This window comes from Bombina bombina, chromosome 5 (genome assembly GCF_027579735.1).
Source record: "Bombina bombina isolate aBomBom1 chromosome 5, aBomBom1.pri, whole genome shotgun sequence".
NCBI classification, from domain to species: Eukaryota; Metazoa; Chordata; class Amphibia; order Anura; family Bombinatoridae; genus Bombina; species Bombina bombina.
Genome location: NC_069503.1, coordinates 609,774,630 through 609,787,856, shown reverse-complemented (window position 1 = coordinate 609,787,856; position 13,227 = coordinate 609,774,630).

Here is a 13,227-nt window from a genome sequence, read left to right as displayed (position 1 = left end):
GCACCACAGCCACTTCACTTGCTCTGTCAGAGTTATATATATTCAATAAAGCATTAACATATATATTTTATACCCCCAGGAAATCAATGGTTTATAGAATACTCCAGGTTGGGAGTGACCTCCATTTTTTTTAACTGCAACAGGTAATGCATAAAAAAAAAAATATTAAAAAATTATGCTAGCATTTAATGTTGCTGCTTTAATTTTCAAAGACAATAAAGGGCCAGATTACAAGATCCCACTTGTGTGCTAACTCTGATAGAAGTAAGCTTTTTGCACGTGTCGGGTATCACTCGTATTTAAAGTTGAAAGTAAAGCAGTTTTGCACGAGCGCTAACCAGATGCGCACAAAAAGTGGAACTTAGGATATTGTGTACACGTTAACGTATTCCCCCATAGAAGTCAATGGAGCAAAAAAAAGTGAAAAAACCCTGCTCACGTACAAACCCGATTGCATTTACTCAAGTGTGCTAACCCGACATGAAATAGGAATGTTTCACATTCCAATGTTTTTCACATAGCAGAATATGTTCTATTTATTCCTAAATTCCTAAATACATATATATATATATATATATATATATATATATATATATATATATATATATATATATAATTGTTTGGTAAAATATATATGTATATATATATATATATATACAGTTGCAAGAAAAAGTATGTGAACCCTTTGGAATGATATGGATTTCTGCACAAATTGGTCATAAAATGTGATCTGATCATCATCTAAGTCACAACAATAGACAATCACAGTCTGCTTAAACTAATAACACACAAATAATGAAATGTTGCCATGTTTTTATTGAACACACCATGTAAACATTCACAGTGCAGGTGGAAAAAGTATGTGAACCCCTAGACTAATGACATCTCCAAGAGCTAATTGGAGTGAAATGTCAGCCAACTGGAGTCCAATCAATGAGATGAGATTGGAGGTGTTGGTTACAGCTGCCCTGCCCTATAAAAAACACACACCAGTTCTGGGTTTGCTTTTCACAAGAAGCATTGCCTGATGTGAATGATGCCTCGTACAAAAGAGCTCTCAGAAGACCTACGATTAAGAATTGTTGACTTGCATAAAGCTGGAAAGGGTTATAAAAGTATCTTCAAAATCCTTGCTGTTCATCAGTCCATGGTAAGACAAATTGTCTATAAATGGAGAAAGTTCAGCACTGCTGCTACTCTCCCTAGAAGTGGCCGTCCTGTAAAGATGACTGCAAGAGCACAGCGCAGACTGCTCAATGAGGTGAAGAAGAATCCTAGAGTGTCAGCTAAAGACTTACAAAAGTCACTGGCAAATGCTAACATCCCTGTTAGCGAATCTACAATATGTAAAACACTAAACAAGAATGGATTTCATGGGAGGATACCACAGAGGAAGCCACTGCTGTCCAAACAAAACATTGCTGCACGTTTACAGTTTGCACAAGAGCACCTGGATGTTCCACAGCAGTACTGGCAAAATATTCTGTGGACAGATGAAACCAAAGTTGAGTTGTTTGGAAGAAACACACAAAACTATGTGTGGCGAAAAAGAGGCACAGCACACCAACATCAAAACCTCATCCCAACTGTGAAGTATGATGGTGGGGGCATCATGGTTTGGGGCTGCTTTGCTGCGTCAGGGCCTGGACGGATTGCTATCATCGAAGGAAAAATGAATTCCCAAGTTTATCAAGACATTTTGCAGGAGAACTTAAGGCCATCTGTCTACCAGCTGAAGCTCAACAGAAGATGGGTGTTGCAACAGGACAATGACCCAAAGCATAGAAATAAATCAACAACAGAATGGCTTAAACAGAAGAAAATACGCCTTCTGAAGTGGCCCAGTCAGAGTCCTGACCTCAACCTGATTGAGATGCTGTGGCATGACCTCAAGAAAGCGATTCACACCAGACATCCCAAGAATATTGCTGAACTGAAACAGTTCCGTAAAGAGGAATGGTCAAGAATTACTCCTGACCGTTGTGCATGTCTGATCTGCAACTACAGGAAACATTTGGTTGAAGTTATTGCTGCCAAAGGAGGTTCAACCAGTTATTAAATCCAAGGGTTCACATACTTTTTCCACCTGCACTGTGAATGTTTACATGGTGTGATCAATAAAAACATGGCAACATTTCATTCTTTGTGTGTTATTAGTTTAAGCAGACTGTGATTGTCTATTGTTGTGACTTAGATGATGATCAGATCACCTTTTATGACCAATTTGTGCAGAAATCCATATCATTCCAAAGGGTTCACATACTTTTTCTTGCAACTGTATATATATATATATATATATATATATATATATATATATATATATATATATATATATATAAAAACAAGTAGAATGAGACCACTCAGTACACTGAGTAGACCCAAGCGATACTCTGCGAGTAGCGCTAGTCTGAGGGGAGTAGGATATTAGAGGCAGCTATACGGGACAGATACAGTATGAGATATGAAACCCCAATCAGTAGGAGTAAATATAGGAACAAAGGTTTTTACAGCGCCTGTATATCCACTATAGCAGAGAATGTAAATAAAATGTACAGTTCATGTAAGTCCTTAGGGTATAGTCAATCAATGGTGAATCGCCATATATCAGCTGATACAAGATAGAAAGTGGTATACAATACCCTTACTAGATATTACCCCAATCTAATGAGGTAAGTATGCCACACTGGGGGTATGTGTAGATAGTCGAATCTCTTCCAATCATCCGAATCGGATGACTATTCCAATTTCGTCAGCCTCCTGGAGTATGTGGGGATGTACTTCTTGTAATGAAGATATCCCTCAGGCTTCCTGTGCAGGTGTGTAATTAGCCTCTTGGAGTACTTCTCTGTCCCGGTATAAACTTTCTCCACCGTAGGGGTACCCAGGGAGACAAGAGAGAATATATAGTGTAATACAGCTTTATTTACAGTAAGGCAGTTAAAATACAACTCACATAGCACTCACATTTATCATCCTCAAACAAAATGAGGTATGTATACAGCATATAAGACCTTAGTTGGTCTCTCCACGTGTGAGTGTTAGATAAAATTCCAGGATTCCATACAGTGGATTAGTATAGAGTAATGTCCGTGGAGTAGCCCCACACGGCTGACAAATATTGGCAATAAGAGATTCAAGTGCAATAAAATAGCGCTAAATAGCTAACTAAAAATTATCACAACAATAACTTAAAATCGAGTAAAATGGTATAAGAAGTATAATGTCAGGGAATTTTAACATTATACTTCTTATACCATTTTACTCGATTTTAAGTTATTGTTGTGATCATTTTTAGTTAGCTATTTAGCGCTATTTTATTGCACTTGAATCTCTTATTGCCAATATTTGTCAGCCGTGTGGGGCTACTCCACGGACATTACTCTATACTAATCCACTGTATGGAATCCTGGAATTTTATCTAACACTCACACGTGGAGAGACCGACTAAGGTCTTATATGCTGTATACATACCTCATTTTGTTTGAGGATGATAAATGTGAGTGCTATGTGAGTTGTGTTTTAACTGCCTTACTGTAAATAAAGCTGTATTACACTATATATTCTCTCTTGTCTCCCTGGGTACCCCTACGGTGGAGAAAGTTTATACCGGGACAGAGAAGTACTCCAAGAGGCTAATTACACACCTGCACAGGAAGCCTGAGGGATATCTTCATTACAAGAAGTACATCCCACATACTCCAGGAGGCTGACGAAATTGGAATAGTCATCCGATTCGGATGATTGGAAGAGATTCGACTATCTACACATACCCCCAGTGTGGCATACCTATTTAACACCTAAACTGCCATCCCCCCACAACGCAAAGTATTAAACTAATAACTAAGCCCCCTAACCTAACATCCCCTAATTTAACCCCAATTAAAATACACTTAAATAAAATTAAAAATATACTAACTACCTAAGAAACATTAAAAAATAAAAAAAAAAACCTTTACAAAAAAAACATTACATAAAATAAAACAACCTAAGATATAATAATAAAAAAACAACAACTAAGATTACAGAAAATAAAACAATACCCTTACAGAAAGTAAAAAAAAACGCCCTAACAGTACAGAAAATAAAAAACCTACCCTTACAAAAAAAAAATCATCCAAAATAATAAAAATATTACTATTCTAATACCCCTGTTTAAAAAAAAAACAAAAAAAAAAAAACACCCAAAAATAAAAAATAACCCTAATCTACCCATTGTCCCAAAAAGGGCATTGGATGGGCATTGCCCTTAAAAGGAATCCGGTCCTTTTTTGCCCATCAAAAATAAAAAAAGACCTTATCTATAAAAAAAAAAGCACCGCAAAAAAACAAAAACAAACTAACACTAACCCCAAAATTGGTATTCACCATTGATGAAGTGCGGCGATCGATCTTTATCCCAGCAGCGAAAGATCTTCATCCAAGCGGTGAAACATCTTCATCCATCGAGGGACCATCTTCTTCAATCTTCATTCCGGCCGCGGGTCCATTTTCTATATTCATCCCGGTGGTGGATGCACAGAGGCAGAGGAGGTCCTCTTCATGTGGTCTCTAGTCGTACACTGAAGATTGAATGCAAGGTACCCCTTTTATATGAGGGTACTCTTGCATTCCTATTGGCTGACAAATTCAAATCAGCCATAGGATAAGGGTGGCGGACAGGGATGAATATGTCTTTTCCTATCCGCCCGTGTTTGATAAATTGAGCCCTTGAGCACTGAAAAACAATATACTTGCAAACACCCCATTTTGTTTAAAACTCTGTGACTGTATTAAACCTGTAAACTATTTATTTCACATACTTTCCATGACACTGAACAATTAGAATTGTATAGGATATTTTAGATCTTACCCTTCAAATTAAGTCATTTTAGGAGCCATCAATTTAAAATATTTATTTATCTGGGCCTTGAAACTTACCCTAAACAACTTTATCACATACCTTTAATCCGCCAAAGACAATGCGCCTGCACCACATCCCATTTTCAACACCTCTAACATTGTACGAGTAATCGTCCAAATCACATAGATTTTTCTAATAGAGATATGTAGTGATGTCGCGAATAGTTCGCCCGCGAATAGTTCCCGGCGAACATAGCTTGTTCGTGTCCGCCGCGGCGGGCTAACATATGCGATGTTCGATCCGCCCCCTATTCATCATCATTGAGTAAACTTTGACCCTGTACCTCACAGTCAGCAGACACATTCCAGCCAATCAGCAGCAGACCCTCCCTCCCAGACCCTCCCACCTCCTGGACAGCATCCATTTTAGATTCATTCGGAAGCTGCATTCTTAGTGAGAGGAGGGACAGTGTAGCTGCTGCTGATTTAATAGGGAAATCGATAGCTAGGCTAGCGTATTCAGTGTCCACTACAGTCCTGAAGGACTCATCTGATCTCTGCTGTAAGGACAGCACCCCAAAAAGTCCTTTTTAGGGCTAGAACATCAGTCTGCTTTTTTTTTTTTCCTGTGTAATCTAATTGCATTTGCCTGCCTGCCAGAGTGTGTGTCAGGCTCACAGCGTATACTGTGCCCACTTGCCCAGTGCCACCACTCATATCTGGTGTGGCAGGTGGTGGAGGTTGGTCTGTGGGGGGTGGGGGGGAAGCTACACTACAGAAAAAAAAAAACCCAGAAAAAAACTACTTTTTTTTGCAAACTGGGTACTGGCAGACAGCTGCCAGTACCCAAGATGGCCACCAATAAGGCAGATGGGGAGGGTTAGAGAGTTGTTTTGGGGGGGGATCAGGGATGTTGGGGGCTAAGGGGGGATGCTACACCACAGCATATGTAAATATGCTAAAAATAAAATAAAATTAAAAACCTTTTATTTTAGTACTGGCAAACTTTCTGCCAGTACTTAAGATGGCGGGGACAATTGTGGGGTGGGGGAGGGAAGGGAGCTGTTTGGGAGGGATCAGGGGGATCTGAAGTGTCAGGTGGGAGGCTGATCTCTACACTAAAGCTAAAATTAACCCTTCAAGCTCCCTACAAACTACCTAATTAACCCTTTCACTGCTAGCCATAATACACGTGTGATGCGCAGCAGCATTTAGCGGCCTTCTAATTACCAGAAAGCAACGCCAAAGTCATATAAGTCTGCTATTTCTGAACAAAGGGGATCCCATAGAAGCATTTACAACCATTTGTGCCATAATTGCACAAGCTGTTTGTAAATAATTTCAGTGAGAAAACCTAAAATTGCGAAAAAATTTAAGTTTTTTTAAATTTGATCGCATTTGGCGGTTAAATGGTGGCATGAAATATACCAAAATGGGCCTAGATCAATACTTTGGGTTGTCTACTTACACTACACTTAAGCTAAAATTAACTCTACAAGCTCCATACAAGCTCACTAATTAACCCCTTCACTGCTGGGCATAAAACACAGTGTGGTGCGCAGAGGCAATTAGCAGCCTTCAATTACCAAAAAGCAACGCTAAATGCCATATAAGTCTGCTATTTCTGAACAAAGGGGATCCCAGAGAAGCATTTACAACCATTTATGCCATAATTGCATAAGTTGTTTGTAAATAATTTCTGTGAGAAACCTAAAGTTTGTGAAAAAGTGAACATTTTTTTTTATTTGATCACATTGGGGCGGTGAAATGGTGGCATGAAATATACCAAAATGGGCCTAGATCAATACTTTGGCGATGTCTTCTAAAAAAAATATATACACAAGTCAAGGGATATTCAGTATTCCTGACAGATATCAGGGTTCCAATGTAACTAGCGCTCATTTTTGAAAAAAAGAGGTTTTGAAATAGCAAAGTGCTTCTGTATTTATTTCCCTATAACTTGCAAAAAAAAGCAAAGAACATGTTTAACATTGGGCATTTCTAAACTCACACACAAAATTTAGAAACTATTTAGATTGTTGTACCCGCTGCGGGAGTTTGGTCTGTCACTGTGAAGGCGGGGCGTAACCCTTACACTACCTGATCGATACATCATACCTGATGTTTTAAAGCACTTTATTCCAAACAATTTAGGAATGTTAGGTGATTTATGCCCTTTATGTATTAAAACCAGACTCTGCATCAACTATGGTAATTTTCCATGGGAGTTTTGCCATGTATCCCCCACCGGCATGCCACAGGTCCAGGTGTTTAGTCCCCTTGAAACAACTTTTGCATCACTATTGTGGCCAGAAAGAGTCCCTGTGGGTTTTAAAATTCGCCTGCCTATTGAAGTCTATGGCGGTTCGCCCGGTTCGCCCGTTCGCGAACATTTGCGGAAGTTAGCGTTCGCCATTCGCGAGCCGAAAATTTTATATTTGCGACATCACTAGAGATATGGCAGACAAGCTCCCTCTCCCTCTTCCTTCGTCCCCTTCTTTACTAAATTCCATGCTCTTTTATGTATGAACCGTTGACGCATGCGCATTTTAAGTTCTGTCAGTTTTCAAACCGAAATCGGAAGAGCAAGCGTAAATGCGTGTTAAGAATCCAGCCGAGATTTGATTCTGATTGGCTGATTCAATTAAACTGAAAATTACTACGTAACGTGGCGGGAGTTTTGGCTGCCCAAATCTCCATTAAAAAAATGTATGTGCTTTGGATGATTACTTGAATAACGCTAGAGTGTTGAAAATGGGATGCGGTGCAGGTGCATCGTCTTTGGCGGATCGAAGGTATGGATACAAGTGTTTCGGGTGTTGACTGTCCCTTTAAAATAAAATTAAAATTTCGCCAAAAAAAATCAAAGGAAACAAAATAGGTTTAAAACCTGACAATCTGGTCCTGATGATAAAGAAGTGTTTTCAAGGGGTCTAAGTTCCAGAATTTCAAAAGCCACATTTGACAAACAGTTGGAAAAAAAAACATTTCTGATTATGGCATATGGATAGGAATGGATTTACCCATAAACATCTGAAGGGCCTTCTTGTGAACTAAATTCCAGGACTGGGTTTAGTAATCTATTTCTAATAGATGGGAATGGCCCTGATTTTGAAAAGTAAAGCAAAGAACTTTGCACATATGATTTAATGGATTGGAATAGACCCATAGTTATCTATCTATCTATCTATCTATCTATCTATCTATCTATCTATCTATCACCTATGTATCTATTTATCTATCAGCTATCTATCTTTCTATCTATCATCTATCTATCTAATCATTTTAAAACAGTTTATTACATTTATGAAACAATAAAAAAGTATATGTGAGTACATGGCATATATTATGTGTATGTGTGCTCCTCATAGGACAACGCTAACTCTTAATTATAGTGAGCTACAGAAATTTGTTTCTTACTTTCCTTAATCAAGTATTCATATCTACTTCTTTCATTCTATATCATATAAAAGCTATCATGAGGGGTAGGTTGTGTTTAACTTTTTTAAAATTTTAGCTCAAATAGCAATAAAACTATTAAAGAAACATAAAAATCAAAGTTGACATGCACTTCAAAAATCAAGTAGAAGCTTTTGAAGTTAAAAAATGTATTGCAAAAATGACTCAAGGCAAATTCAAAATACACTCAATGGCGATATAATGTCTCTTACTGTAAAACTTTGTTTAGATATGACCAGTCTTATAGGTTCTACATATGACAGTTAAAACCTAATCAATACAAGGAGAGATTGATTTTAGGTAAATTCCTCCAGAGATACTTCTCTATTTCTACTATCTAATATATTAGTGTAGTTCTATCAGACAGCATTCCATTCAGAATAAGTGGTAGATCAGTTGGTGATGAATGCTTTATACTGTATATTTTAACTTAAAACAGACCTTTTGACTAAAAAAAATAAATAAAAAAATCCTCAGGTCAAAAAGAAGGAAATAATTTGTTACCCTGTATAGCAACAGGTTGTTGCATTTTCAACAAAGAGCAAACAAGAAAAAAAGATTAAAGTAAAAATAAAAGGGTATAACCAATTGGATAAAAAATCTCCTTTAATCAAACTTACACATTTATTGAAAAAAAGGGTAAGGTGAATCTTGCTGCCACTTTAAATACTGTTTGAGGGGTATTTCTTATAGTTTATATGTGACATTTTAAAAAAAAATTTGTCCTTTTAAAAGAAAGCTTTAATGACAAAGTACTTGCAGACCTGAGGTTATGTTCTTTACAATATAACTCTGGTAGATAGTTATTCCTGTCCCAGCAAAGAGAACTATGTGAAGTGTCAACCACCACAAGCCACCAAGCTCATCAAATGGCTTGGGCACTGGCTACTGCCTAATACAAGTGGCCTCACTAGTTTCAAGGCTCCTGTGAGTCTTTCACAAGCTCTCTGCAGAAGATGATTAATCTGAGGTTCCCCCAGTGTTCTTCCCTCTCACCACATTTTTTATTGTGTAATTATATGTTTTATGTTAAAAGCATATATGCATATAGATTTAACCTTCAATGAGTTAAAGAAAGAGTCTGGCCAATTATCTAGAAAGCATTTAAACTTTAAATTGTAAACGTTAGGAATGTAGTGCACAATTTATAAAATTATTCTTAAAAACAGGGGCACTTAAATAATTCATGAAATTTTTAAGGACGCTTTATTTGTAAAATATTTACCATTTAGTGATGGTAAACATTGCGCTGTTCCTCCACCCGCATTTAATACTTTATTTTGCTGGTTGATGACAAATCCGGTTTTATCCAATTGTTGCGTGCCCCACGAGCTGGACACCAAATGAGGCACGCAACGAATAGGATGAAACCGAATTTGTCATTGATCAGCAAAATAAAGTATGAGATGTGGGCGGAGAAATTACACAATGTTTACCATCACTAAATGGTAAATATTTGACAAATGAAGCGTCTTTAAAAAAATTAATGAATTAAAGTACCCCTGTTTTTAAGAATAATTTTATATACAGTGCACAACATTGCTAACTCTTACAATCACTTTAATGACATGGACATACCCTGTATGTCTCGTGTCCTTAAAGGGTTTTTAGCCCTGTAATAACGCATGTCTCACCAACAGTGGTGAGCTGCGCTATTACTTTATGTCTCACTTAAGGAGGAATTTGGAAATAGCTGTGAGAACAACAGCTGATGTACAGGGTACGCCAGCTGTCATTAAAAGGTTAATCGACTACAGAAATAAGATATCTAATAACCAACTGGTTACTTTTTTCAGTGACTCTACAACATTTTAAATGTCTATTAACTAGCCATAATCATAGTCATGAAAATATTGAAAGATTCTTTAAAAAAGAAGCAATGTAAGGGCATATCATAAAATATAGGAGTGGGGTCTATACACATTTTACTTATGTAGCAGAGCTTACCTGCTTATCAATAAAGAGTGGGAGTCATCCATGATCTGTGTAAAATTGTATTAGCAAACTCTAGAAAATATGTAGGGGCCCGACTTATCACGGCCCGAATGGGGCCGTATACCCCTGTTTCCGCGCAAGCCTTCAGGTTTGTGGAAACAGGAGTTAAGAAGCAGCGGTCTTAAGACCGCTGCTCCTAAACTCGTCCACCAACTCTGAGGCGGCGGACAGCAATCAGCCCGATCTCATACGATTGGGTTGATTGACACCCCCTGCTAGCGGCCGATTGACCACAAATCTGCAAGGGGCGGCATTGCACAAGCAGTTCACCAGAACTGATTGTGCAATGTTAAATGCCGACAGCTACAGCGGATCATGTCTGTTCAACTGTAAATCAGCCCCATCGATTCAACATTGCTTGTGTTTGAGGTACAATGTAGCTTCAGGGGTACAAGCAGAGTTCTATCAGTCATCTAGTAACTATTTTTACTGTTCAAAAGTTCAATTATTAATTATCAGTTACTTTCATGATTCAGTGTACAACTAAAAACAATTGTGATTTATTTCTATCAAATGTATTTCTTTCTCTTAGTATTCTTTCTTCAAATGCCTGAGCACTATATGGCAGCAGTGTTTGCAACAATGTGTTATAAATACAAAGTCAAATGCTTGCTTTTAAATCTACCTTAGTATGTTTTTATGTAAAGGAGCAAACTTTCAGTCAGGATACCAAGAATAGAGGTCAATTTGAAGTAAATGAAGCTTTTTTTAATTATACAAGTTATTTGAATCAAGAAAGTAAAATTCAGATTTTCATATCCCTTTAATAAAACCGAAGAATGTAAGATTTTAAGCGCATTTGACTTTAATTTAGAGATACTGCACACAAACAAAACCATAAACATTTTGTGAACTTGAGATATTGTATATACTATAATAATGCTAACAAACAATATCCATCAATTATACTCTCTTTTGGCCCCATTTAATAACCATTGTGTGAACAAGTTTCCTAGCTAGAAACCTGTACACTAGTACTTGGGGCAAGTGAGGCAGCATTTGTTGCCACAGTTATTATTGTGCAAGAATTTCCTTATGTAGCCCCATCACCTGCTATCACACAACCAATTGCAAAAGTACAGAGCTTGTCAATAATCCCAGATGGATGTTTTTGATTACTTCATCTGCTCACCTTGCTTCTTGAACCTGGCTAGTCTTTAGATTCTGCTTCTGTTGCTTCAAACTTGATACCTGTCTGCTTTCCTAGTTTTCTGACTTCATCTAGCTCTTGGCACCTGTTTGCAGACTCATGACATAACACCTGATTCAAAATGATCAATAATGTCCAGCACAATGTGAAGCCACAGTGGTGCCAGCTGTCGGAGGTTCCACACCAAATCCTCCAAACAAACACAAGTGAATCAGTCCAAATGACAGCAGCACTCACCAAATGATATAAAATTTCACAGCTTCTACCCAAGGTACAAAGATTAAGACAACAACGTTTCGAACTTGTTGCCATTAGTTACTTGACATGACTAGGGGCAACAAGCCCGAAACGTTGTCATCTTAATCTTTGTACCTTGGGAAATCTCAAAATAAAGCTGTGAAATTTTATATTGTTTGGTGAGTGCTGCTGTCATTTGGACTGATAACACCTAATTCCTCATGACCTGCCATTTGCAGGTGATTGCCTTAAAAATGGCACCCTCCAACCTATTGTATTTACTGTATAGTGGATAGTAGCTTCAAAGAGTTTCTATATCCAAAACACAACATATAGTACAAAAAAGACATGTGCACAGGCGAAAAATGTATTTCATCAGAAAGATGTGTTTCGTATTTTTTCAAGCATTTAGTTTGGCAGAATGTTGTTCATGCAGGCGTTCAGATTGAAAGAATATTTGATTTGAATTGGTTACCATTATTTCCAATGGGAACAGCTAATAGACAATTAATATCAACAAAAATCTTACATTTTAGAAATTGAACAAATAAAGAACCTATTTTTCAACGTTAAAAGAATATACAACTCCTGTGTATCTCAGTCAGCAACCAGAGTGATACAAAGACTTCCAGTCTTCCCCTTCACAACTCTGCGCTGATCCCAAGACTTTTCTGTAAGCATTAGATACAGAGGCCCCAAGTTTTCAAGGTCTGTTGGACCTTATCCAACAGTGCGGATCAGGTCCGAGAGACCTCGCTGAATACGGCGAGCAACACGCTCGCCGTATTCGGCATTGCACCAGTAGCTCACAAGAGCTGCTGGTGCAACGCCGCCCCCTGCAGACTTGCGGCCAATGGGCCGCTAGCAGGGCAGTGTCAATCAACCCAATCGTACTTGCTCAGAGCAGGCGGACAGGTTATGGAGCAGCAGTCTTTGTGACCGCTGCTTCATAACTGCTGTTTCTGGCGAGCCTGCAGGCTCGCCAGAAACACGGGGTTTCAAGCTCCATTCGGAGCTTGATAAATATGCCCCAGAGACTATAATAGTCAAAAGTGATTTGCATCAATACAGCAGGATTCTTTAAAAACCAAATAGTTTATTAAAAAAGAGATTAAACATAGCATCATGTTTCTCAGTCTGGCAAGGACTGTTTTATCAGGTTCTATAATACTAATACACAGATTATACAAATACAATTTGAATTTGTATGTGCATGCATCTGTATGTCAGTGTTAGATTGAACTAAAACGTTTGCAATATATCTGAAACCATTCCTTATATACAAACTCAACCCACATGTCCAAATCCTTACCCAATGTTTTCTCTCACCTTCTTGATATAAGAACTTGTCTAACATTCCCAAAATGATAAAACATTATTATTTTCTTAAACTTCAATGACAAGCTTATAATAATACTAATACACAGATTTCATAGTATTCCAATTAACACATCTCACCAAACTAGTGATTACAAATAACATACTCACAAATTACAACCAATTTGGATCCATCTCCCTCATGCTAACAATAACCCTCCCCCCCCACA